This window comes from Schistocerca nitens, chromosome 6 (genome assembly GCF_023898315.1).
Source record: "Schistocerca nitens isolate TAMUIC-IGC-003100 chromosome 6, iqSchNite1.1, whole genome shotgun sequence".
Classification (NCBI taxonomy): Eukaryota; Metazoa; Arthropoda; class Insecta; order Orthoptera; family Acrididae; genus Schistocerca; species Schistocerca nitens.
The window spans coordinates 455,323,847-455,349,886 of NC_064619.1; the positions used below are offsets into that span (position 1 = coordinate 455,323,847).

A 26,040-nucleotide genomic window follows, 5' to 3' on the forward strand; every position below is an offset into this window, starting at 1 on the left:
CTTAATCGTCTAAGCAGCTGAGTCAACTATGAAATAACATTGTTGAGCAGCATTTTGTGAGCACTGTTGCCCATTCTAAACATATTTCCCCCGAGATTTTAAGTAATTCTCGTACAGTGTCTCAGTTAAACTGTGTATTGGGATAACTATAATGTTCTCTTTAATCATATTTCATTTTACTCTGTGGGGCCATATATTTTCACGAAAAATTTCCGATCTTAGTCTCCACTTTTTGTGACATTAAACAGCTACTGTCACTGATGCGCATAACGCTTCCGATATATATCTGCCTTCTAACGTCGAAATTCTGCATTGCGCTATACTACTTTTTGTTGTTGTAGTTGTTCCACGCCTATTTCTGATGAGTTTTTTCTCCATGTATGCGTCTGTTCAGCAAATGTTCTAGTTTTCACATACCTCCTCTCTCCTCCACTTTCAAGCTCACTATCGTGTCATTTTTCTAATCAAAAGTATTCAATACGCATACAACTATGAAATCTATTCTTATCCTTTATAGTTCTCCGTTCACAGGATATCGAAATATACAACAAACATCTCTCGTCTCCTCCTTAAAGATACCACCGTGTATCGTCCAGCATTCCGTAACTCCTGAAGCCAAACGAAATATCAAAGAAGAGCCGTGCTGTAATGTGTTATTCTTTTTCTACATTCGATATTAATTTGGGTAAGCTGAAATACTAGATGAACGATTAACACCGCGCTGTATATTCCATTAGGGGATCTTCTTTAATCAAGAAATGAACTTCTCGAACTACTGTCATTAGTCATTATCGATACTACTAACCGATTACCCCCGTGACCCGCTCCAGTTGCAGGTTGCCTGTTTAACGGCTTCCAGGGTCGAGGTAAATTTTATTTTCAATATTTCGTGTAGTTATTGTCTGAATTTAAAAATTTAAAACGCTGTCGTTATCTATTCATGTATCTCGTATGTCAAGTCCGCAGCTCGTGGTCTTGCGGTAGCGTTCTCGCTTCCCGCGCACGGGGTCCCGAGTTCGATTCCTGGCGGGGTCAGGGCTTTTTCCCTGCCTCCAGATGACTGGGTGTTGTGTCGTGTTCATCATCATTATTCATCCATATGGAAAGCAATGGCAAACCCCCTCCGCTAGGACCTTGGACCTTGCCTAGTACGGCGGTGCGGGTCTCCCGCATCGTACCCTACGCCTATCGGAGTATGGGATCTCATCATCATCATCTCATGTTCAGCACAGTAAGGCAAGTATTACTGTAAGAACCTTCAGTTTGTCATGAGGAAGTGTAACTGACGCCACGCAAATACAGGGGCTTGGTTCTTCCAGTATTTGATAATGAGATTACTTAATTGCTTCCTCCTAAACATATACATTATTTCACACCTTTTCTCAATTGTTTCTCGATTACATCCTTAACTTGAATGTATGAAACTCGGTAACTCTTTTTTAAAGTACGATATTGCAGTGCCTGTGTTATTCAGAAATATGATGCAATGTTCCTTCGGACATACACTGCATAGTATTTCTGAATACCAGAGGCACTGCACACCGGGCAAGCGACTTTCAATTAAAAAACGAAAAAAGTCTCCCCTGTACGGCAACGAGAATATACACTGATCAGCCAGAACATCAAGACCACCGACTACTAGCTATATAAACCTGTCCAGGCACAGCAGACACACGCACGGTGCACGTAGCATCAGGGAGCGTGCTGTCCGTGTGTCGAATGGGGAAGGCGTGCGATCTATCTGAATTTGATCGACGGCAGATTGTGATGGCCCGGAGGCTCGGCACGAGCATTTCAGAAACGGCACGACTTGTCCGTTGTTCGAGGAGAGCTGTGGTGAGTGTGGCGAAACCAAGGTGAAACCACGTCCAGACTTCGTGGGGTTGGGCGGCCGCTGATTATTACAGATGCCTCATGTCGTAGGCTGGTAATACAGGACAGTCGGCGAACTGTGGTAGAACTAATATCAGACAATAATGCCGGGTAAGTCAGCAGCTCATGGTCTTGCGGTAGCGTTCTCGCTTCCCGCGCACGGGGTCCCGGGTTCGATTCCCAGCGGGGTCAGAGATTTTCCTTGCCTCGAGATGACTGGGAGTTGTGTCGTTTTCATCATCATCATTCGTCCCAATTACGGTCGGAGGAAGACAATGGCAAACCACCTCTGGTACGACCTTGTCTAGTCGGCGGTGCGGGTCTCCCGCATCGTTCCCTACGCTCCTCGGAGTATGGGACCTCATCGTCTCATCAATGGCGGGTAGAGTACAGGTGTGTCTGCACCGAGCACTCCTAACGATGGACATCCGCAGCAGACGACCCAAGCAGGTGACAATGTTAAAACCACGAAATCGGCAACTACGATTGAAATGGGCACGTGACCATCAGCATTGGGAATTGGGGCTGTGGCAGAGCATTGCATGATCTGATTAATCCCGACACCTCCATCATCATGCCGGTGGGAGAGCCCGAATCCGTCCTGTTCCGGGGGAACAGCTCCTTGACACTTGTACTGCGGGAAGTAGGTAAGCCGGCGGTGGCTCCATTATGGTCTGGGGAACATTCAGTTGCGATCCCACACTGATGAGCAATACTCAAGTATAGGTCGAACGAATGTTTTTTAAGCCACCTCCTTTGTTGATGGACTACATTTTCTAAGGATTCTCCCAATGAATCTCAACCTGGTACCCGCCTTACCAACAATTAAGTTTATATGATCATTCCACTTCAAATCGTTCCGTACGCGCACTCCCAGATATTTTACAGAAGTAACTGCTACCAGTGTTTGTTCCACTATCATATAATCATACAATTAAGGACCCTTCTTTTTATGTATTCGCAATACATTACATTTGTCTATGTTAAGGGTCAATTGCCACTCCCTGCACCAAGTGCCTATCCACTGAAGATCTTCCTGCATTTCGCTGCAATTTTCTAATGCTGCAACTTCTCTGTATACTACAGCATCATCCGCAAAAAGCCGACACTATCTACTAGGTCATTTATATACATTGTGAAAAGCAATGGTCCCATAACACTCCCCTGTGGCAAGCCAGAGGTTACTTTAACGTCTGTAGACGTCTCTCCATTGTTCTGTTTGCTAAAAACTCTTCAATCCAGCCACACAGCTCGTCTGATATTCCATAGCCTCTTACTTTGTTTATCAGGCGAGAGTGCGGAACTGTATCGAACGCCTTCCGGAAGTCAAGGAAAATGGCATCTACCTGGGAGCCCGTAGCTAATATTTTCTGGGTCTCATGAACAAATAAAGCGAGTTGGGTCTCACACGATCGCTGTTTCCGAAATCCATGTTGATTCCTGCAGAGTAGATTCTGGGTTTCCAGAAATGACATGATACGCGAGCATAAAACATGTTCTAAAATTCTACAACATATCTATGTCAGAGATATAGGTCTATAGTTTTGCGCATCTGCTCAACGACCCTTCTTGAAAACTGGAACTGCCTGTGCTCTTTTCCAATCATTTGAAACCTTCCGTTCCTCTAAAGACTTGCGGTACACGGCTGTTAAAAGGGGGGCAAGTTCTTTCGCGTGAATGTACGATTGCAGATTATAGACACAAGGTTGACGACGTATGGAAGTTTGGCTCTGGTCGTGAGTAGTGCTAGGGTAAGGCAACAGCTCGCGATAAGCGGGAAACCTAGGTCCGAATCCCGGTCCGCACAAATTTTCATCGTCATCAATCCATTATACAGCTGATGATTGTCCATACTGACAACTGCGAATACATTTAATGCATATATAAAGTAATCAGCTGTTTTAAATATGGGATTTCGATTCTTTAAAAATCGTTATCGAAGGGACGTAAACACCAATCTTCCCTCGTTTCCAAATGTCCCCTAGATGCAGATAGAAGTACAGCATTTCACGCTGGCGTCGCTTACAGTGGAGAAAGGATGATACGTGTCCGTGGCATCCGTCTCCAACGAGTCAACCCGTCTCCGAGAATCTTCTACCCACAACTCCGTCCCCATGAAGGTAAGACACGCGGGATTAACGGCTAACCCAGAATATGGCTGGAGCACTTCCACGTTCTTAACACTTGGTGGCGAAGTTGACCATTAGCTCAAGCTCATATTTGAACTCTCTTTCTCACCGCATATCAGCGATTAGCTTCCAAACTAAACAGCCGGAAGAGCACTATACCGCTTAGTTAGCCGAAGTAATCAGTCTGCGTAAATATGTCTGTCGATGTGGAAATACGTTACTTGTCTGGTTGTATCTAGCAGTACTTCATAAATGTGTTGAGATGCAGCCAGTATCATGCTGATAACCAGATAAGTTGTTTCTGAAAAATTAAGACTTTCACAAAAACAGTAACTCATTACAACTAGATAATAACAGAAGATATTCGTTACTACTACTACTATCACCATCTGACAACTATTGCTGTACAAACGCCGCCTCTAGAATTGTCAATATACAGGGTGATTCAAAAAGAATACCACAACTTTAGGAATTTAAAACTCTGCAACGACAAAAGGCAGAGCTAAGCACTATCTGTCGGCGAATTAAGGGAGCTATAAAGTTTCATTTAGTTGTACATTTGTTCGCTTGAGGCGCTGCTGACTAGGCGTCAGCGTCAGTTGATGCTAAGATGGCGACCGCTCAACAGAAAGCTTTTTGTGTTATTGAGTACGGCAGAAGTGAATCGACGACAGTTGTTCAGCATGCATTTCGAACGAAGTATGGTGTTAAACCTCCTGATAGGTGGTGTATTAAACGTTGGTATAAACAGTTTACAGAGAATGGGTGTTTGTGCAAAGGGAAAAGTTCTGGACGGCCGAGAACGAGTGATGAAAATGTAGCACGCATCCAGCAAGCATTTGTTCGCAGCCCAGGAAAATCGACTCGCAGAGCTAGCAGAGAGCTGCAAATTCCACAATCAACTGTATGGAGAGTCCTACGAAAAAGGTTAGTTATGAAACCGTATCGTCTGAAATTGGTTCAAGCACTGTCTGCAGCTGATAAGATTAAAAGAATCGATTTCTGTGATTTTATCCTTGCTCAAATGGAAACAGATGAATCTTTCGTTTCAAAGATTGTGTTTAGTGATGAAGCAACTTTCCACACTAACGGGAAAGTCAACCGTCACAATGTCTGTATATGGGGCACTGAGAATCCGCGGGAAACAACTCAGTATGAACGTGACTCGCCTAAGGTGAACGTTTACTGTGCCATTTCAGCCAATAAAGTTTTTGGTCCCTTTTTCTTCGAAGGTGCTACTGTAACTGGACTACAGTATCTGGAGATGTTAGAGAATTGGCTGTTCCCTCAGCTCGAACAAGAAGCACAACAATTCATATTTCAGCAGGATGGAGCGCCACCACATTGGCACTTATCTGTCCGTAACTACCTGAACGTCAACTACCCGAGGCGATGGATCGGCCGCCAGGCAGCCCGTGACAGAGCACTTCATCACTGGCCTCCAAGAAGCCCTGATCCTACCCCCTGCGATTTTTTCTTATGGGGGTATGTTAAGGATATGGTGTTTCGGCTACCTCTCCCTGCCACCATTGATGATTTGAAACGAGAAATAACAGCAGCTATCCAAACTGTTACGCCTGATATGCTACAGAGAGTGTGGAACGAGTTGGAGTATCGGGTTGATATTGCTCGTGTGTCTGGAGGGGACCATATTGAACATCTCTGAACTTGTTTTTGAGTGAAAAAAAAACTTTTTGAAATACTCTTTGTAATGATGTATAACAGAAGGTTATATTATGTTTCTTTCATTAAATACACATTTTTAAAGTTGTGGCATTCTTTTTGAATCACCCTGTATTACTACCTTCTACTTCACGCATCCTTACGGCTCCGGCATTTTTAATGCCCTCAATCTACCTTCCATTCAGTCGTAGTATCGGTACTTCCCCATCTCTTGAAATCCACGTAACATCTCCCTCGGTGTATCTAGCAACGATTTGTGTAACTGTATGTCCCACCCACCTAAATTTCATTTATATTACAGTCATAAAGTGCACTGCATTACAGTCTGTTCCTCGATGCACTTATTTCTTCAAATGGTTCAAATGGCTCTGAGCACTATGGGACTTAACAGCTATGGTCATCAGTCCCCTAGAACTTAGAATTACTTAAACCTAACTAACCTAAGGACATCACACAACACCCAGCCATCACGAGGCAGGGAAAATCCCTGACCCCGCCGGGAATCGAACCCGGGAACCCGGGCGTGGGAAGCGAGAACGCTACCGCACGACCACGAGATGCGGGCACTTATTTCTTGATTTGTAGTAAAGCGTAGTATGGAAGTGAATGACGGAATGGGAGGAAACCGGAAAAGAAGAAAATCTTAAGTATTTGAGATGTGGTGCTGTCGAAAGATGAGTCAGTACTGAAAGACTTTCTTGAATTCAATTTTGTTATTATCTTGTTAGAAATTTTAAAGAATTTGTTGTTGTGGTCTTCAGTCCTGAGACTGGTTTGATGCACCTCTCCATGCTACTCTATCCTGTGCAAACTTCTTCATCTCCCAGTACTTACTGCAACCTACATCCTTCTGAATCTGCTTAGTGTATACATCTCTTGGTCTCCCTCTACGATTTTTACCCTCCACGCTGCCCTCCAATACTAAATTGGCGCCTCAGATCATGTCCTACCAGCCGATCCCTTCTTCTAGTCAAGGTCTACCATGAATTTCTCTTCTCCCCAATTCCATTCAATACCTCCTCATTAGTTATGTGGTCTACCCATCTAATCTTCGGCATTCTTCTGTAGCACCACATTTCGAAAGCTTCTATCCTCTTCTTGTCCAAATTATTTATCGTCCATGTTTCACTTCCATACATGGCTACACTCCACACAAATACTTTCAGAAACAACTTCCTGACATTTCAATCTATACTCTAAGTTAACAAATTTCTCTTCTTCAGAAATGCTTTCCTTGCCTTTGACAGTCTACATTTTATATCCTCTCTACTTCGATCATCATCAGTTATTTTGCTCCCCAAATAGCAAAATTCATTTACTACTTTAAGATACGATAAATACGATAAGGTACTACTTTAAGATACCGTAAATGATTTTCGTCGACTACAGCTTTGTTAATTTAAAACATTACTGCTGTCTAATATCACAAATAAAAGTCAGTGCCTCAGGATTAATGGAAATTTAAATAAAAACTTTTTTATTGGCGCTTAGACCCAGTCAGTTCCCTGGTATGGCACCTAGAAAGTTCTTAATAAATTATTTATTATTAATTTGTCCCATTGTTTCTTGCAGTAATGAGAAGGGCATCATAATTTTGTGGTACCAGAATGCGTGGTCAGTTTTTTTGGTTACAGCTAAGCCGTGTAGAAAAAGATATATTATTTTTTGATTCTCCTGAGAGATGACATTTCCATTCCCCATGTAGTTACAAAAAGTGTTTCATGTTTTCAGATATCACGTTCTTTTCGACGTTTTGATTATACATTATTTTACTCTTATTATAACTGAGTTTGAGGATTAGTTTCATACTTTTTCTAGCAATGTAATCTGTTCCTATTGAGTCTATCTCCACTAAATACAACCAGTACTAATTTATTAGCAACGTGAAAGTTCCTCGATGATGTACCACGATTGCCGCAGTAGAGGTACATTAACGAATATTCAGTATGCTGGGAACATCACGTTATTCACAGAAAACGAAGGTTGTCCAGGTATCTCGTATTAACACGTGTTTTTTTTTATTTTATCAGTTTAAAGATCAGAAAACTTCCTTTCGGGTAGCTGAGAAAAGTTTTGGTGATATGGCATCTCTTTGCCTAACTTCTGGATGTCTCACTAAATTAATTACATTAAAAACTATGAAATACTAGGAAAGTTAGTTATTGATATTCATTTCTCCATTCTGTAACTTCATTCGCAACGTGTTAATGTTCCACTTGTAAAGTCAACTTCTTCCTTTGTTTAATCAGAATCAAGCAGCAACATGTAACTTATATGCCACGGTCAGAAGTCAAGTCGAGTGTTACCCGCCAAGTTGGACAAATGTGTACCTGACGGTGTGAAAAACAAGAAACTGAAGCAATAGATTTCATTAATTATGCCAGTGAAGAGTATAACTGAAAACAAAAGGAATTAGTACAAGTAGAGAAGTAACTATTATTGAGTGAAACTCTGACGTTGAAACACTGAAGGTAATCGTGATTAGCGATTTTGTTGATATTCAAATGAATAAATAACACAAATATTGTGAGTGTATGGAATGGTTTTACCGTTGGACAGAGGGCGCAAAGCTTCCCCCCACACAAGGAGAAAACACGTGGCAATCTTACAAAGTGCCGACCGCGACACGGATGTGAAATAACGGCAAGAGTCCGAACAAATCACTGGACGACTTCAAGCATTGAGGAGCTTTTGACGATTTTGGGCTCAACAAACTTCGTGAACAACAGCTTTAGCAAAACCATTAGAAACTATAATAAAAAGTGAACTGGTGGGGAAGAAGTTTGACAAATACATGAATAGTCACATAAAGGAAAGTGCAAAAGGACCTTTTCCTAGTTTGAGGATATGAACATAAACAACTTTCCTCACAAGTCTCACTTTTTAGGATGGGTTTGTCACATTTGTAAGAATATGCTATTCTTTTAGAGGCACGTGTAGTTGCAGAATCAAGAATTCTCTTCTTCTGATACTCTTTTTTTCAGCTGATAGATTAATCTGGTGCCAAATGCAACCTATGATGGAAATACCTGGTTGAACTTCCTTCAGAACTGCTGAAACCCCATTTTTGTGTCCTATCATAATAGGAGCACTGTTGGAGCAGAAAGCCACGCAGCATTCAATTATGTTACGACAATTCAGTTGTGATAACATTAGGTTACCTATGTTCCACCCTGTTGAGTCGACTAACGCCGGTATGGATATCACAGTGCTCACTACTTTTTCCCGCGGAATACCATAAATGTAACGACAACAGGATACAACTTGGCATTCGTATCATTGCTTCCATCCGTTGCCGAAGAAAATGATCCGTTCTGAAGGCACTTAACAACTTCAGATGGAGCATTTTTTCGCATTTTATTTACAATGCATGGTCGTTTTCGTGCGACCACAGCTATAATTCTCTGCAACTTCTGACATGGGAAACATCCTTTTTTAAATAAAGTCAACTGCACTCAAGGGCACATTGCCTTCCACCAAAAAGGAAGTAAACAGACTCTGTCAACGTTTCCAGACTTGGCAAAAAAGGTGTTTATTTTCTTGTTATCTTCCTTCGATTTACCATAACTTACGTGTTTATAACACTTCACATGATTACTCAAATCGTTTCTTCCACCACGTGCAATATTAATATCACACCCACATAAAGTACAAAAGGCAAATTTTTCTCCATTTCTTGACTTAAGTATCCCCGGAAAATCAACAAATATGATTCTTTAAACGTCTGGAAGTATTGTTTCTTGTTGGATTTATTCACGAATCCTACAATAGGAATATAGCAAACGAAAATGTCCAAGAACAAATGTTTCGATATGTAAAGAAACATCGAAATGAACCTGGATCACTGAACGTCATAGAAAATTATAACACAAACACTTAAGGCAGTCAAACACTTCATTGAAACATGTCCAACCCCACAAAGTCTTAAACCATTAAATGAACACGACACCGACCTCGTAAACAAAGAATACGCACATGGTAAAAACCACACTCACTCGGGGAACGAATGCATGTAGTCAAAGAATATAGATTAAATCAGAACAAGCGTACGGAGCGGAACAACGAATTTGCGGTGCCGAGGCTATCGACACGTAAGATTCACATGGAAGACCGTTATGCCGGCTTTAAATTCACTTCCAATGATGACACCAACATCAAACGGTTATAAGTACCAATCATATCACAGAATGAGTTATCGACTACCGTAGATTTGGCTTCGACCCACACTAACAATCGATTGTACGGAACTGGGTGATTATCGAATGATAATGTTTCAAATTTTTGTCCGTGAAGTCGTGAAATGACACCGCCTATCCGTAAAATGCTGCTATTTCCGTAAATTTTACGGATAAACCATTAAAGTTAGCAGGTTTGAGACTGATGACCATAGATGTTAAGTCCCATAGTGCTCTGAGCCATTTAGCAGGTTTGAACGTCCAACAGACATAGGTCAGAGTGGCTCACGTTAGATACGTTGCTTTAATGGAAATGGTTCTAAAGGGGATTGTATGCCCTTACCTTCCTTTAAGCTGACTTACCTGGGCAGATGTGTGGAGACTTACAGTTTAATACGAACTCTAAAAGCATAGTGCGACTTGGCAATTTTTGCACTAGCAGATCATTGCTACAGGGGAAAGAAGCCATAAGAAAATACATATAGGAGAGATTGGAGACCTCACTTCTGAACTGTGGATATCTAGTCTGGTATTTGCCCCACCGAGCCGCGCTACCAAGTTTATGATAATTATGTATCCGGATGTCCACTACCGGAACCAATTAGAGCGTCAAAGCATACTGCAACAACAAAGAAAACTACTCTTTTTGACACGGTTCTTATCCCTTGAGCACTAGTAAATACCCAATGACATAAGCCATAGTTGATTCCCTCCATTCACGTGCCAATAGGTACTTGATCTTTTAAGCAATTTTCTCAGTGATCTACATTTTCCTCCAGTACCTACATATGCTCCAACACTGAGGTCTTAACATCTTTCACAGCCTATCGTCGTACCGCAACACCTGCTAATCTATGGAGATGGTTTCACTTTGAGGATGACATCAACTTAATGCCACCACTAGCGACGTCACGACCTTTGTCACCACCGCCTTATGGTACTGCTCAGCGTGCAGATCAGCAACCGACGTCTTGCAGTGCAGCCTGAGTGTCGGCCATCAGCAGTACTTACCTGAAAAAGAATAAAACACGGTGTTACAAGCAGGTTTTATGTTAATCATTATTATCTACTGCTACAGCGTGTGTATTGGTTTTGTTCGGGAGTGTAGACTTGCATGGAATAAAACGTAAACCGTAAATAACACAGACAAGAAGAGAACAACAGCTTCCGAATTGTGATGCTAGAGAAGTAGTCTGAAAGGTACAGGGTAAACGAAGAAGCTAACAAAAAGGTACTGGATCGAATTCTGGAGAAAAGAGATTTATGGCACAAATCGACCGGACACATCTTGATGCATCAGAGAATCGTTACTTTGGTACTGGACGGAAAGGGGAAGGGAAGCGGGGAAATTAACGTTTGAGTACATTAAGTAGGTTGAACTGAGTGTAGGTTGCCGTAGTTATGTAAAGATGAAGACGCTTGCACTAGTGTGGAGAGGTGCTTAAGACCAGTCCTTGGTCTCTCTGTGAAACTGTAGTTGCTGCTGCTGTTGTTCCAGCTAAGGTGTACGGCTTTATCAACCTACTCACTCCGCGACCAATTAGTTTGTCCATAAAAAAGAAAAAACACAAGAACTTTACTATTTCTGCCATAGAACATTATCTTAAAATAAGTTACTTCTTTAGTACAGAACAAATTATAAAAAGATGATCGCACAAAAAAAAAACAAAAAAAAAACAAAAAACAACGACGACGATGAGGCGACGGCGCATTGTGTAAATTACAATGTCTGTAATAATCTGCAAGGAACATAGAATGCGACAGCCATGACCTATATATAGGTACCACCCTCACACTAGCCAGCAGGAATCACCTCGGTTCCCAGAACTCGTGAAGACAGACGTTGACTGTGGATATTGTATCACAGACGCAGTCCCTTTGACTGTTCAGAGATGTCACTAAACCCGTCCAAAGATGTAACCAACCATGCATGAGCAGCGCCTATTAGACGGAGGGGGTCCGACAGCCAATCAGTTCCAGTCATTCCATCAGGAAGGAGGGACACAGCGCGTGTTGTCTGTAGTTCAATCATGCCTAGACGGTGAATACCGCGGTTCGATCGCTTCCGCATTGTTATTTTGTACCAGGAAGGGCTCTCAACAAGGGAAGTGCCCATGCGTCTCTGAGTGAACCAAAGCGATGTTGTTCGGATACAGAGGAGATACAGTGGGACAGGAACTGTCGATGACATGACTCGCTCAAACCGCCCAAGGGCTACTACTGCAGTGGATGACCGCTATCTACGGATTATGGCTCGGAGGAACCCTGACAGCATCGCCACCATGTTGAATAATGCTTTTCGTGCAGCCACAGGATGCCGTGTTACGACTCAAACTGTGCGCAATAGGCTGCACGATGCGCAGCTTCACTCCCGACGTCCATGGCGAGGTCAATCTTTGCAACCACGACATTATGTAGCGCGGTACAGATGGGCCCAACAGCATGCCGAATGGCCCGCTAAGGATTGGCATCACGTTCTCTTCACCGATGAGTTTCGCGTATGCCTTCAACCAGACAATCGGCGGAGATATGTTTGGAGGCAACCCGGTCAGGCTGAACGCCTTAGACACACTGTCCGGCAGCTGTTTCGGGGTGGCATTACGTGGGGCCGACCTACGCCGCTGGTGGCCATGGAAGGCGCCGTAACGGCTGTAGGATACGTGAATGCCATCGTCTGATCGATAGTGCAACCATATCGGGAGCATTTTGGCGAAGCATTCATCTTCATGGACGACAATTCGCGCCCCCATCGAGCACACCCTGTGAATGACTAGAGTGGCCAGCATGTTCTTTAGACATGAGCCATCTCCAACATGTCTTGGATAAATTGAAAACGGCTGTTTATGGACGACGTGACCCACCAACAACTCTGAGGGATCTACACCGAATCGCCGTTGAGGAGTGGGACAATCTGGACCAACAGTGCCTTGATGAATTTGTGGATAGTATGCCACGACGAATACAGGCATGCATCAGTGCAAGAGGACGTGCTACTGGGTATTAGAGGCACTGGTGTATACAGCAACCTGGACCACCACCTCTGAAGGTCTCGCTGTATGGTGGTAAAAGATGCAATGTGTGGTTTTCATGGGCAATAAAAGGCCGGAAATGATGTTTATGTTGATCTTTATTCCAATTTTCTGTACAGGTTCCGGAACTCTCGGAACAGAGATGATGCAAAATAATTTTTGATATTTGTAATAACCCATTATTTAGCGAACTGCGAATTCTTAAACCACTTTACCAACAGGTGATAACCAGCAGTTCTAGTTGCAAAAAGAGTATTTCATCATATAGTCTGCTCATCTTACAATATTCTCAGTTAAATAGACCTGCAGCAATAAGCCTGCGACTAGAGAAAAGACAATGTCGACCTAACTGAGCAGTCAGGCCGAAGCAGCACTCGCCTTCGAAGCCATCACGCCAATCGTGTAGTTGCATGAGCAGCAATAAAACGGTAACGTGTTCATTAATGTTAACACTAATCACGTATGCATATCCTGTCAACTGAATCGTTCCACTTTATTTCGACAGAAGAATCTTTCAAATGATCCATGGAACATGTAACTAACTAGCGCCGATATTTACCTCAATTCGGCAAGGAAAAAGAGTCCACAAGTTTTCACAAGTATGCGACCTCCAGTTGAAAAAACTTACTGATAACGAGATCCCGTAGAGCCATCAAACTGCCGGGATGTTTATCGCTATGTTTCAACCGCTTTTACAGTTTCAGTCATTTTCTGTGAGATTAAGATCTGTTGATGTAGCGGGGCAGTCGAGGTGCGATTACATGCCTGAGGGTTCGTTGATCCAGGAACGTACGGGTGCCGCCATGTGAACACGGCTAGTATAATCTGGAAGACAGGAGTGTCCACAGCTTACTAGTCCTGAAGATGTCGAAAAAAAAGGGGGGGGGGCAACACGTGGTAGCCGAGAATCTTGAATTAAACATCTTGGTTCATGATCACGATAACCTCAATGAATAGGCTCAAATCATGGTACGAAACATCACTAAACCACCACCAGCATGGACTATATTCTCCACTCACTCCGCCGCCCATGCACTAGACATCTTCAATCATTTGAAAAGAGGCCACAAAGCTGCCACTAGTTGGAACGCACAACGCGATTCCGGTCAGCTACTGTCCAGTTCCTCTGTTGTTTGGTTCAATAAAAACGTACAGCTTAATGTGTGTGTGTGTGCGCAATGGCCGTTTGCGAGGCGCCTGACTCCCAAATATCCATTCCATGCAGTTCCTTTTGCAACGCTCGCTCGGAATCTGGTCCAGATGGTCCTGCATTCACTTCCCCTCGTCTTTGGTCCCTTCCGGTTATGATCTTCACGATCACTGTTCTTACGTCGTGTTACATGGCTGCGAGTGGTACACCATTCGTTGTTTACATGTTGGACATTTCGCGTTGATAACCAACAAATTATGGGCCCGTCCAAACATAACATTTTTCTGTCATTCTGTCACTTCTCCACACCTTACTGAGCTGATTCCATACAATCGACTGGCACATATTTTCCCGCACAATGGCAACACTGATATCAATGGCATGACGACCTGACACCAATCTACGCCATCTACAGCGATCCGAAGTGCTCATTTAAGACAGGCACTAATATTCTGTCCGGTGATATTACGAGGGCGTTACTTAAGTAATGCAACACATTTTGTTTCTGAAAGCAGGTTGGTTTTATTCAAGATTCCAATACGCCATATTATTCCCCAATCTGGCAACGAAACCCTATTTTTCAACATAATCTCCGTACCATTGTACTGGTCGATCAACGTCTTGTTTGATCAATAATAGCCCCATCATTCACATACTGTTATTCCCCGCAGAGTGCATCCTTCATTGGACCAAACAGATGGGGGTCGGAAAGTGCGACATCTGGGCTGTGGGATGGATGAGGAGGAACAGTCCAATGAAGTTTTGTGAGCTCCTCTAAGGTGCGGAGACTAGTGTGAGGCCTTGCGTTGTCACGGAGCAGGAGATGTCGTTTGCATTCTTGTGTCGACAAACACGCTGAAGTCGTTTCTTCGATCTCCTGAAGGTCGTTTCTTCGATTTACTGAGGGTAGCACAATACACTTCCGAGTAGATCGTTGCACCATGAGGGAGGACATCAAATAGTATGTCTTCAGAGTCCCACAAGACCGTCGCATTGACTTTACCGGCTGAAGGTGGGCTTTGAATGTTTTCTTCGTAAAAGATGTGGTTTGGCGCCACTCCATGGAATACCGCTTTGTTTCCGGTTGGAAGTGATGAACCCATGTTTCATCGCCTGTGACTATGTCCGATAAAAGATTGTCACGATCAGTCTCGTAAAGCGAAAGCAGCTCCGCACAGCTGATCATCCTTCGTTGCCCATTATGGTCTACCGTTGGGCGGCAAGGAATCCAATGGTCACATATCTTTAACCCAAATGATGGACGAGTGTGTAAGGACTAACAACAGAGGGTGGACGAGTATGTCAGTGCTTCTAACAGAGACGTCCACCTCTGCACGGTCCAACACCGCTGGCCGGCACTCAGGGGATCGGACAGATAAGCGTGAACTTGCTGGGATGATGATACACGCCTCGCGCAATGATTCACCGTGCTTTTGTTCACTGTCAGGTCTCCGTAGATTTTCAAAAAAATGGCTCTGAGCACTATGGGACTCAACTGCTGAGGTCATTAGTCCCCTAGAACTTAGAACTAGTTAAACCTAACTAACCTAAGGACATCACAAACATCCATGCCCGAGGCAGGATTCGAACCTGCGACCGTAGCGGTCTTGCGGTTCCAGACTGCAGCGCCTTTAACCGCACGGCCACTTCGGCCGGCGTAGATTTTCTGCAAGCGCCTATGAATATTTGTGATTCTCTGGTTTTCGCCAAAAGAAACTCAATGACAGCTGTCTGCTTGGAACGCACCTTCGTTACAGACGCCATTTTGAAGGCTACGTATAGTGCCGCCACCTATCGGAGCTTCGTGGAACTATAGTGGCTGAAGAGCGAATATTCCACGATGTCCCACAACAAATCCCGCACTTTTTCCAACCGAAACTGGCCGAGAAAAAAAAAAGTGTTGCATTATTTACAGAATGTTCCTCGTATTTAGTTTCTCATTAACTACATCAAATAACTTGCGGAAAGCCGTCGGAAACTTATTCTGCAGAGAAATGCTAACTTTCCTGAAAAAAAAAAAATTACGAGAACAAGTTCCTACATACAAGGTCGTTTTCATGTGGTGTGTTAACTAATTGGGTAAAGGTGTTTATATTACAACCAAGTTATATCACCAACAGATTTAATGATACAGTACATCTACGTTCCGACATTTATCTGTATTTATTTATTTTATTGCAATTGCCTATGTACTCAGTACGTATACTCTGTGCTTATAGTTGTCAACTCTGTTACTGTGTTTCTGCACAACTTTCCATACGTAACAACTCTTCAAGTTATTCTTGGGTGCCCTTTTCAAATTGTAATTTCATTTTATCGGGATTGTTACCTTAGATAAATTGTTATATAGGCACTGTTTCTGGGATTTAGTGTTAAATGTTTCTCCTGATTTCCTCCATTCATATTTATTTACTGTTCAACCTTTTATCTTTTTAATTGCATTACTACTGCACTGACAAAAAAGTCTTTACTGGGTGTTAGTGCCTCAGTCTAGACAAATAAGATATTTTGCAATGCTGTTAGCAAATATTGTAACGTCTTGGACGACGATAGTCAGTAAATGTTTGAGGATGGTGTTTTAACCAAAAATCGCTTGATCAAATACTTTAACCCTATAGAACATATAAATTATTATGCTCTTCATTTATAATTACGTTTTTCTAGGAGGAAGCGACGGAAGAACCAGTTAATATGTTAAATGATGGTCTATATGAGCTTCGTACCTATTTAAGTCAGAAATATGATTTGTAGGATAACTGAGTAGTCCCGAAATATTGTAAATATTGTACCATATGACACCAAGGTGTGAAGCTGTTGAATATAAACAATCTTATGGACATTTCTGTAGATCGGGAGTGGGCAATATTTTAAATGTAAATGGAGTTAGTTTTATCTTCTATAGGTCAGCGTATGTGCCTTTCGTCCAATTCTTCTCTCTTCATGGCTGCCTTGTGACACAGTGGGAAGCCACTCCCCAGCCGCAACGCCGCCGAAATTATTTATTTTGTATTACACAGTTGTGTAACAGGAATTCATCTCTCCTAAACACTATTATTTGTTTCATCATTCAGTTTCTCGCCTGAATATGTAATAATCACTCTCGTATCATCGGAAAAAAGTGGTTTATGTATGTGGCACACTAAATAGTATGTCACTGATTTATCTTAGGGGAAGTTGCACGAATACGGAAATCAAAGTAACGCCTCGAGTTACGTTGCCCCCATCACGCGCCAATCCATTTTTTAATGGATCCTTCCACTTCTCACGAAAATGCTGATAACATCGGGATAACACAACATTCAAAAATGCCGATGAGAGAGAGAACACTTACGAGACAAGTTACTTCAAAGCATGTCTTCCTTTATTCGTGCGAAGCAGTAATTGGCTTATGAAAGGTCATTTCGTTATTGAGAATGCCTTCCGGACCTTACAATGCGCGCGCTTGTGCATGGATACTATGTAACAGATTGATGTCCGGTGGGGGCTGTAGCCAAAGATACAGAAAATATTTCTTCGCCTGGTAAAAAAAAAAGTAAAGGACAATAACCTTATTAAGTCTCTACTACTGAGACATTTTCAGCAATTATGCTATTGGCATTCGTCTCGAGACATTCGGGTGACGGTTGTTCAGTGGTTCTTCTGAAGGGTGTCAAGATTCGCCAAAACTCCATAAGAAAAAAACAACCAATGACGATCTCCCGAAGATCCCGAGACGAGCGTTAACTGAAAGCAAGTAAGATAAAACTTTTGTTACAAAGAGCAAGTAAAAATTTAAGTAACTCTCTTCTTCGTCGCCCTGAACTGTCGATCCGTTAGAGTATCCACAGTGTAAATTTTTCTTGGTCCACAGTCTTTTGGATATACACTGTTTGGATAAAGCAGGAAACGAACTTCTTAAGATTCTGTGTATTGAAGTTTTTCTTAAGCAATGATAAAGAGTATGTTCTACCTCTGCCGCCGTGAATTAATTTATTCACCGCAGAGCAATAAGGGAGACACCTAAGTAACTATGCGGCGCTAAAGCATTGAGATATCGATGTTTAAAGGACATATTTACTGTGAGGGGTTAAAATAATTGTCACTGATGACCTGTTTTCGCTATACATTTATGGGAATACAGCTAGTTTAATACTTCACATACATTAAGTGACTTTATATATTCTCCTAAACGCTTTCTTGAATTCTAAATAGTTAATTGTTTCCTTTCTATGAAGAGGCATCTGATGGTGGAAACCAGCATTTACAACATGAAGTATGAAAAATAAACAAACAGAGTAACTGAATTAACTTCACATGTCAGAGATAGGACATTCCTTTTACTGCTGTCTATTCTTAAGTTGCCACAGTCACACCTTTTCAAGGTGTATAAATTTACATTTCCTTCTTCCACGTCCACAACGGTAGAGTCAATCGTTATTTGCACGAACGCCAGGAACGTTTTCTTGGTCAGTTCACGAGGATGAGTTCTACTAATCGTGTCTCTATTCACACAGTACATTTTAACTGATAAGCGGCTACAAAACAATTTGACAGTCCATCCATGATAATAAAATGTCTGACCGATAGCAGAAGTGTTTCCAAATGTACACTCGACAGCAAAAAAAGTGGGTCACGCCTGAATTACATCGTGTAGGCTGCACCTGAATGTTTGCAACCAACATAGCATGTCTGTGTTGCACATAGTCGCAACCCTCCACAGTACAGTCGTTGTAAGATACACAATGGGTACCGCTAGAGACTACTACAGAACACCGGTCTTTATGACAGTCTGTCCAGATGTAAAGTAACACCACCATAGTACAGAAGAGATCAGACAGTCCTTAACGTTTGTAAACTAAACTTAATCACAATACGTGACATTTCAAATGTTATGGGACAACTAGTTTTGTCACATAAATCGTTCAGTAATCCTTAGGCACAATTAAATATTTGAGGCAGTATATGGATTTATAAAGTTGTGTGGAAATTGGAAACAAGTTCTTTGCTGTCTAAAAGGTTTACCCAACACATGCTGAACGTCGTTCAACGTTCTATGGGGAGTGGTTTCGCATCAACTTTATGTAATACTAAGCAGTTAGAAGAAAACGTGGTTAACGGCGGCAACCACTCTACGGAAATCCCAACATTAACAGCGAATCACAAGTAATATCATTGTTCACATTACTCTTCAACAGTTACTTGTACACGAAGTTGTACTTTAAATGACATGACCAACGTCTTCGTTCTGGATCCGTATGCAAACCCAGAACGTAAAGCCATTGTTAACCAAGCAAACCTTTGTGCCTTATCGAGACTCGATCACTAGGCAGAAAGAGACGTCAAATATTGACGTTTGCACCAGTATCAGTTATCAATTCTCAACTTGAACGTAAATGACGATAATGTTTGTACGAAAGCAGGAACCCTAACATGACGATTACCTTCTTGGTAATTAACCTCGAAAGACGTTGTATAGTGTTGCATTGTCAAGGAATAAAGGATGCACATGTTTAAAATTGAAATGCCATCATGTAATGCTGGGGACAAGGATGCGAACCCAGCACCTAATCGGATTGCTGAATAAGTACGTAAAATCAGAATGTAGATATCACAGTTTGTCACCAGTAGTGGGGTTGGAACCTTAAATGACGATTGAAGTTGTATTGCCTGACCGGGATTCGAACCCGGCGCCTACCGCCTCCGTTGTCTAACCAGGAACAGACGAGAAATGTCCAATGTTGGTCCACCATCAGCGAGACGTGCACACGTTTAACTAGAAATAAGGTGACGAAAACGTCTATGCTGACTGAGAGTCGAACACTGCACACATGGTTATGAAGACACGTTAATAATCCAACTTCATATTCAGTAGTAGCTAGGAGTAGCATTTTTAGTTGCAAACCTTAAGGTCTTACTCATCTCTAGTAACGTGTTGCCTAATATCTGCGATATCATGATGTTAATTTACAAGTGGATTGACTGCCGTAAAGAGCAATGTTCTCTAGTAGTCTTGTATCATTGAGATGTAAATGAAGTGCCTCAGCAGAAAGTAATTTCCGTCGTGCAGCACGTATTGTTTCAGAGACACTGAGTACATGTTATAAGTGCACAAAACGTGTATTATATACTAAGTATATACTATTATTTGGGGAAACTGCCGCCAAACCTGTTTACTTTTACATTCCGCTTAGTTGTCGTGGTTGAATACAGGTTTTCTTAAGGCTACATCTAATGCACAGCGCTTACAAGAAAGTACAGTTTCCTGCGTCATGCTATTGCTAGCGAGGTGAAATATTTTGTGGTAGCTATGTTTAAAATGAATGTATTTTTGAAAGTATTGTTCGTCAAATATTTGAATAAATCGTCAACTGCAGGTGTGCCTGCACATGTTATAGTATAATAGCTGTAGCTGCGTTAGTTTATACTACAGACTTGGGTAGGTTAGGTGTAAATTTTGATCCTTCAAGGGGTGATCGTGGCCTTGCGGCCCGGGTCTGTACTAGCCGCGGCTCGCGAGCTACGGGCCAGCCAGGCTGGCCGAGGCGACACGCAAGTGAGCGAGCTGGCGGTGGCGTTGGTGGGCCAACAGCCCGGGACGAGCCAGCACGGTTGCGCCGCATGCCTCTGCCTCTGCCGCTCCGTTTGACGTAAATATCTCCTGGAATCAGTATAAGAGCGGCAAGCAGAAATACACATCAGGCTGTCTGCCGTAATGGCTCACTGGGAGAGGTCTATTCGAGGTAGAGTCAAAAAAATGGTTCAAATGGCTCTGAGCACTATGGGACTTAACATCTGAGGTCATCAGTCCCCTAGAACTTTACTTATACCTAACTAACCTACGGACATCACACACATCCATGCCCGAGGCAGTATTCGAACCTGAGACCGTAGTGGTCGCGCGGTTCCAGACTGAAGCGCCTAGAATCGCTCGGCCACTCCGGCCGGCCAAGTAGAGTCGTCGCTCTCACTGAGGAAGGAGGATGTTCCATCAGAGAAGCTGGCAGACGGTATGGCGTACCACATACCACTGCAACGAGATGGTGGAGGATCTGCCTTGAAAGAGGCACCACTAACAAGGCTCCTGGCAAAGGCAGGAAGAGAGTGAGCTCAGAGCAAGAAGACAGGGACGTAGTGTCTAGGAGCACAGAAAATCCCTTTCTGAACGCGAAGCAGTTGCGGCGGGAGACCAACTTCCCCGGCTCCAGTGACACGATTCGCCGAAGGCTGAGGGACGCTGGACTGCATGCACGACGATCCGCCGTGAAACAAGAGCTCAGCGAAGACAACGTTTTATACCAGCTAGCATTTGCGGAGCTCCATCTGAGGGCGTCGTGGGACAACGTCATTTCCACTGATGAGAAGGTGTTTTCCACCAATAACGACGGTCCCCGAATCGTTTTCAGGCCGCAAGGGACTCGCCATCGACGCGAATATGTAACCACGACGAGAGGAAGTGGCCGGCAATCTGTTACCTGCTGGGGTTGGAATTCTGCGAGAGGGGCGGGAATTCTTCACAGGATAGAAGGAACTCTGGACAGTGCGCAGGATGCCCACATATTGGAAAATGTGATGCTTCCATCAGTGCGAATGCTGTACGCAGAAGGGGACGTCACATTGGAAGAGGACCATTCTCCTATTCACAAGTCCGCATTTGTCCAGCAGCGGCTCTCCACGATTGGCGTCAACGTCATGGACTGGCCGCCACGGGCGGCTGATATGAACTCCATGGAAAACATGTGGGCTGAGGTCGCCAGAACATTAATAGAGAACTGGCCACGAAACCAACCAACTACTGCGGACGCTCTTTGGGACTGCGTCCTGGAAGCCTGGGAGGAAGTTGCTTCTTCAGGCTGTTACGTCCGACGGCTTATATATTCTATGCCAAGACGCATGATAGAAGTATAAAATAATGAAGGATTCTGGATAAAATATTAGAGTTCTTAAAATGTTTTGTTATGTCTTTTTTTTCGTCATGTTTCCTTATTGGGAGCTAGTGGAAGATCGCGTGGCAATAGAAAAGATACAATATGGTTTAGCTTTCCTTTTGAGTTGCCCTTTTAATTCAAGTGAGTTTCTTTCGAATATACAGTTTGCTAAGTATTCTATTTTGATTTCACTTATACCCTGTCTACATACACTCCTGGAAATTGAAATAAGAACACCGTGAATTCATTGTCCCAGGAAGGGGAAACTTTATTGACACATTCCTGGGGTCAGATACATCACATGATCACACTGACAGAACCACAGGCACATAGACACAGGCAACAGAGCATGCACAATGTCGGCACTAGTACAGTGTATATCCACCTTTCGCAGCAATGCAGGCTGCTATTCTCCCATGGAGACGATCGTAGAGATGCTGGATGTAGTCCTGTGGAACGGCTTGCCATGCCATTTCCACCTGGCGCCTCAGTTGGACCAGCGTTCGTGCTGGACGTGCAGACCGCGTGAGACGACGCTTCATCCAGTCCCAAACATGCTCAATGGGGGACAGATCCGGAGATCTTGCTGGCCAGGGTAGTTGACTTACACCTTCTAGAGCACGTTGGGTGGCACGGGATACATGCGGACGTGCATTGTCCTGTTGGAACAGCAAGTTCCCTTGCCGGTCTAGGAATGGTAGAACGATGGGTTCGATGACGGTTTGGATGTACCGTGCACTATTCAGTGTCCCCTCGACGATCACCAGTGGTGTACGGCCAGTGTAGGAGATCGCTCCCCACACCATGATGCCGGGTGTTGGCCCTGTGTGCCTCGGTCGTATGCAGTCCTGATTGTGGCGCTCACCTGCACGGCGCCAAACACGCATACGACCATCATTGGCACCAAGGCAGAAGCGACTCTCATCGCTGAAGACGACACGTCTCCATTCGTCCCTCCATTCACGCCTGTCGCGACACCACTGGAGGCGGGCTGCACGATGTTGGGGCGTGAGCGGAAGACGGCCTAACGGTGTACGGGACCGTAGCCCAGCTTCATGGAGACGGTTGCGAATGGTCCTCGCCGATACCCCAGGAGCAACAGTGTCCCTAATTTGCTGGGAAGTGGCGGTGCGGTCCCCTACGGCACTGCGTAGGATCCTACGGTCTTGGCGTGCATCCGTGCGTCGCTGCGGTCCGGTCCCAGGTCGACGGGCACGTGCACCTTCCGCCGACCACTGGCGACAACATCGATGTACTGTGGAGACCTCACGCCCCACGTGTTGAGCAATTCGGCGGTACGTCCACCCGGCCTCCCGCATGCCCACTATACGCCCTCGCTCAAAGTCCGTCAACTGCACATACGGTTCACGTCCACGCTGTCGCGGCATGCTACCAGTGTTAAAGACTGCGATGGAGCTCCGTATGCCACGGCAAACTGGCTGACACTGACGGCGGCGGTGCACAAATGCTGCGCAGCTAGCGCCATTCGACGGCCAACACCGCGGTTCCTGTTGTGTCCGCTGTGCCGTGCGTGTGACCATTGCTTGTACAGCCCTCTCGCCGTGTCCGGAGCAAGTATGGTGGGTCTGACACACCGGTGTCAATGTGTTCTTTTTTCCATTTCCAGGAGTGTACTTACAAACTAATCAGTGTAGATGGACTCTGTCACAGTAGTTTTTGTTATTTCAAATACGTCTCTCTCTTCCCCTCCATCCATGAATACACCCTCCGTCCTCCACACAATACGCCAACGATTTCATATGTTTACTCGCCGCCCGGGATTAGCCGAGCGGTCTGAGGCGCTGCAGTCATGGACTGTGAGGCTGGTCCCGGCGGAGGTTCGAGACCTCTCACGGGCATGGGTGTGTATGTTTGTCCTTAGGATAATTTAGGTTAAGTAGTGTGTAAGATTAGGGACTGATGACCTTAGCAGTTAAGTCCCATAAGATTTCACACACATTTGAACATTTATGTTTACTCGTTGTTAATAACTCTTCTATTCTCTCTCACACTCTCTCTCTCTGACGCTATCGCCGCAAATGCCCTTCTATTACACTCCCCCAAAACTTTGTAAACAGATCTAGCGGTTTCCAATGACGCTACATTTTCTCTTTTAATTTCTGCTGTCTTTACTCTCTATCATTCCTCTCCACCTATGAAACCGTATTCTTTGATCTCCCCTTCTCTATAACCCATTCTTCGTTCTGAGAAGAGTCCTTCCTTATCTCTCGGTCCTAAGATAAAACGAACTGTGGTACACATCTAAGTAAGAAACACTTTGCAAGCATTTCACGCTTATATTTTGCACTTCTGCACTTCTATCCATTCCCATATCCCGCCCTCCTTCCTGTTACGCGTCCCTTGAGATATGCATCTACATCTAAATGAATACTCTGCAATTCGTAATTATGTGCTTGGCAGGGTGTTCTGTGGCCTGGTGGATTAATCTTGTATTGATGCGTAATATGTGTAGGCTCACATCTCACGTCAGGCGTAGATTTTTAACACACACAAGTAGCTCTCCTTCACCCCTAGTAACCCCAAGTGCAGAACGCCAGTAAGCTCCGTAGTTCAATATCCGCAGTAAAGATAACATCCCTTCGCTGCCGACTGGGCATTCGTTTGAGCTGTGACAGATGGAGAAACCCCGTAAGGCAGAGACTCTGTCACCAGCAAGCCGTCGTAAACTAGAAAACGTATTTCATTTAATGAACCAACGGCCATGTAAGTTCACAAGGCTCTTACTTTATTTGAAACTGAGGCGTTGAAAATTGTGGTGCTGGACTGGGATTAGAATTCGATTTCACTGAGTTCCCGAAGATTGCAGACTCTTCTAGGCGTCCTCGAAAGGCACCTATCTGGTTTCGAATCCTGATCAGCACAAAATATTCATTATTTCATTTCAAGCCCTAGCATGTGCACTCCGAACTACTGGTGAAAAATAGTTGCATTTTAACGTCTCTTCGTGCGTTGTCAGCTGTAACGTGTTCGTTTCTACATGAGCTTTTTATCACAACATTATAAGATCAAACGTTTCCTTACATCTTTTCAAGTTCAAACATTCCTCTCCATCCTACTGGTGAAAACGGATTTGGGTTTGACGTTGTGTTTGTTGTGATCACCAACGACGATATGTTGCGGATTCACCTTCTAGCCAGCAGAGTATTTTCCATCACATCATTGAAAGTACAAACATGGCATTCCTAGCTATTATTGGAAAAGAATTTGATAGTTAAAGTTTCTTCATGACCACGTGTGCGGGGTTTGAATTCCATTCAGCACAGAACTTTTCGTCGCCTGATGTCTAGCTAAACTTGCGCCCATCTCGCTACTGGTGAACCAACAATAGCTATTTTTTATCGTCTGTTCCTGGCTAGAAAACGACTGTGCTAGATGCTCGGTTCGAATCCCAGTCAGGCAAAAACAATTCTACCGTCAATTAAGGTTCCAGCATTTCGCTATTGGTGAAAACATTTGATATTTAATTTCTGATTTTATGTACAGTCGTGCTCAAAAGTATCCGAACGACCTGAATTGCATTTCACCTGATTCCCATGCGACCCATATAACGCAGCTGTCTAGCAGGTCCTCTAATCGCTCCTTGTTACAGAAGATTATTTCAGTACAATAAAAAGTCTTTGGAAATCAACTTTGCCAACCTGTCACGAAAAGTAAGATAAACACTTTGCACCTCGAAATCGATTGCATCTATGTGCTGTCTTGTGATCATACAAGTAGAATTTCATGAATAGAACGGGAATGTAGAAAAATGTTGGTGCGAATGGAAGCTGTAAGAAACACAGTAACCTAATTATTCTGTACCACGTAATAATCAATTCATTTGATAATTCAGAAAAGAAGAAACTAAAAATTATGCCCATTAAGACAGAAACTAAAGTGCAGATGCGGGCACTGTGCAGATCTGCGCTTTGTCATCTTCAGATCTATACAAATAATGTATACTAACCAGCGTATTCATTGCTTTCGTAATGTTTCCCTCTTGCTTAGTCTTCTTATGATGAACTGGATCCACACCCATGAGTCTGATTTTTTCTTTGTATCCTTCCATCTACTATCTTTGTGTGTTATTGTGCGGTG

The 26,040-nt window shown here is 43.6% G+C and overlaps 1 protein-coding gene across 1 annotated transcript in view; it reads right to left on the bottom strand.

Annotated features, from left to right (window-relative positions):
- The window catches only part of LOC126263211 (SLIT-ROBO Rho GTPase-activating protein 1-like), a 497,324-nt gene that overhangs the window by 208,776 nt on the left and 262,508 nt on the right, over positions 1–26,040 (bottom strand). The window lies entirely within an intron of this gene.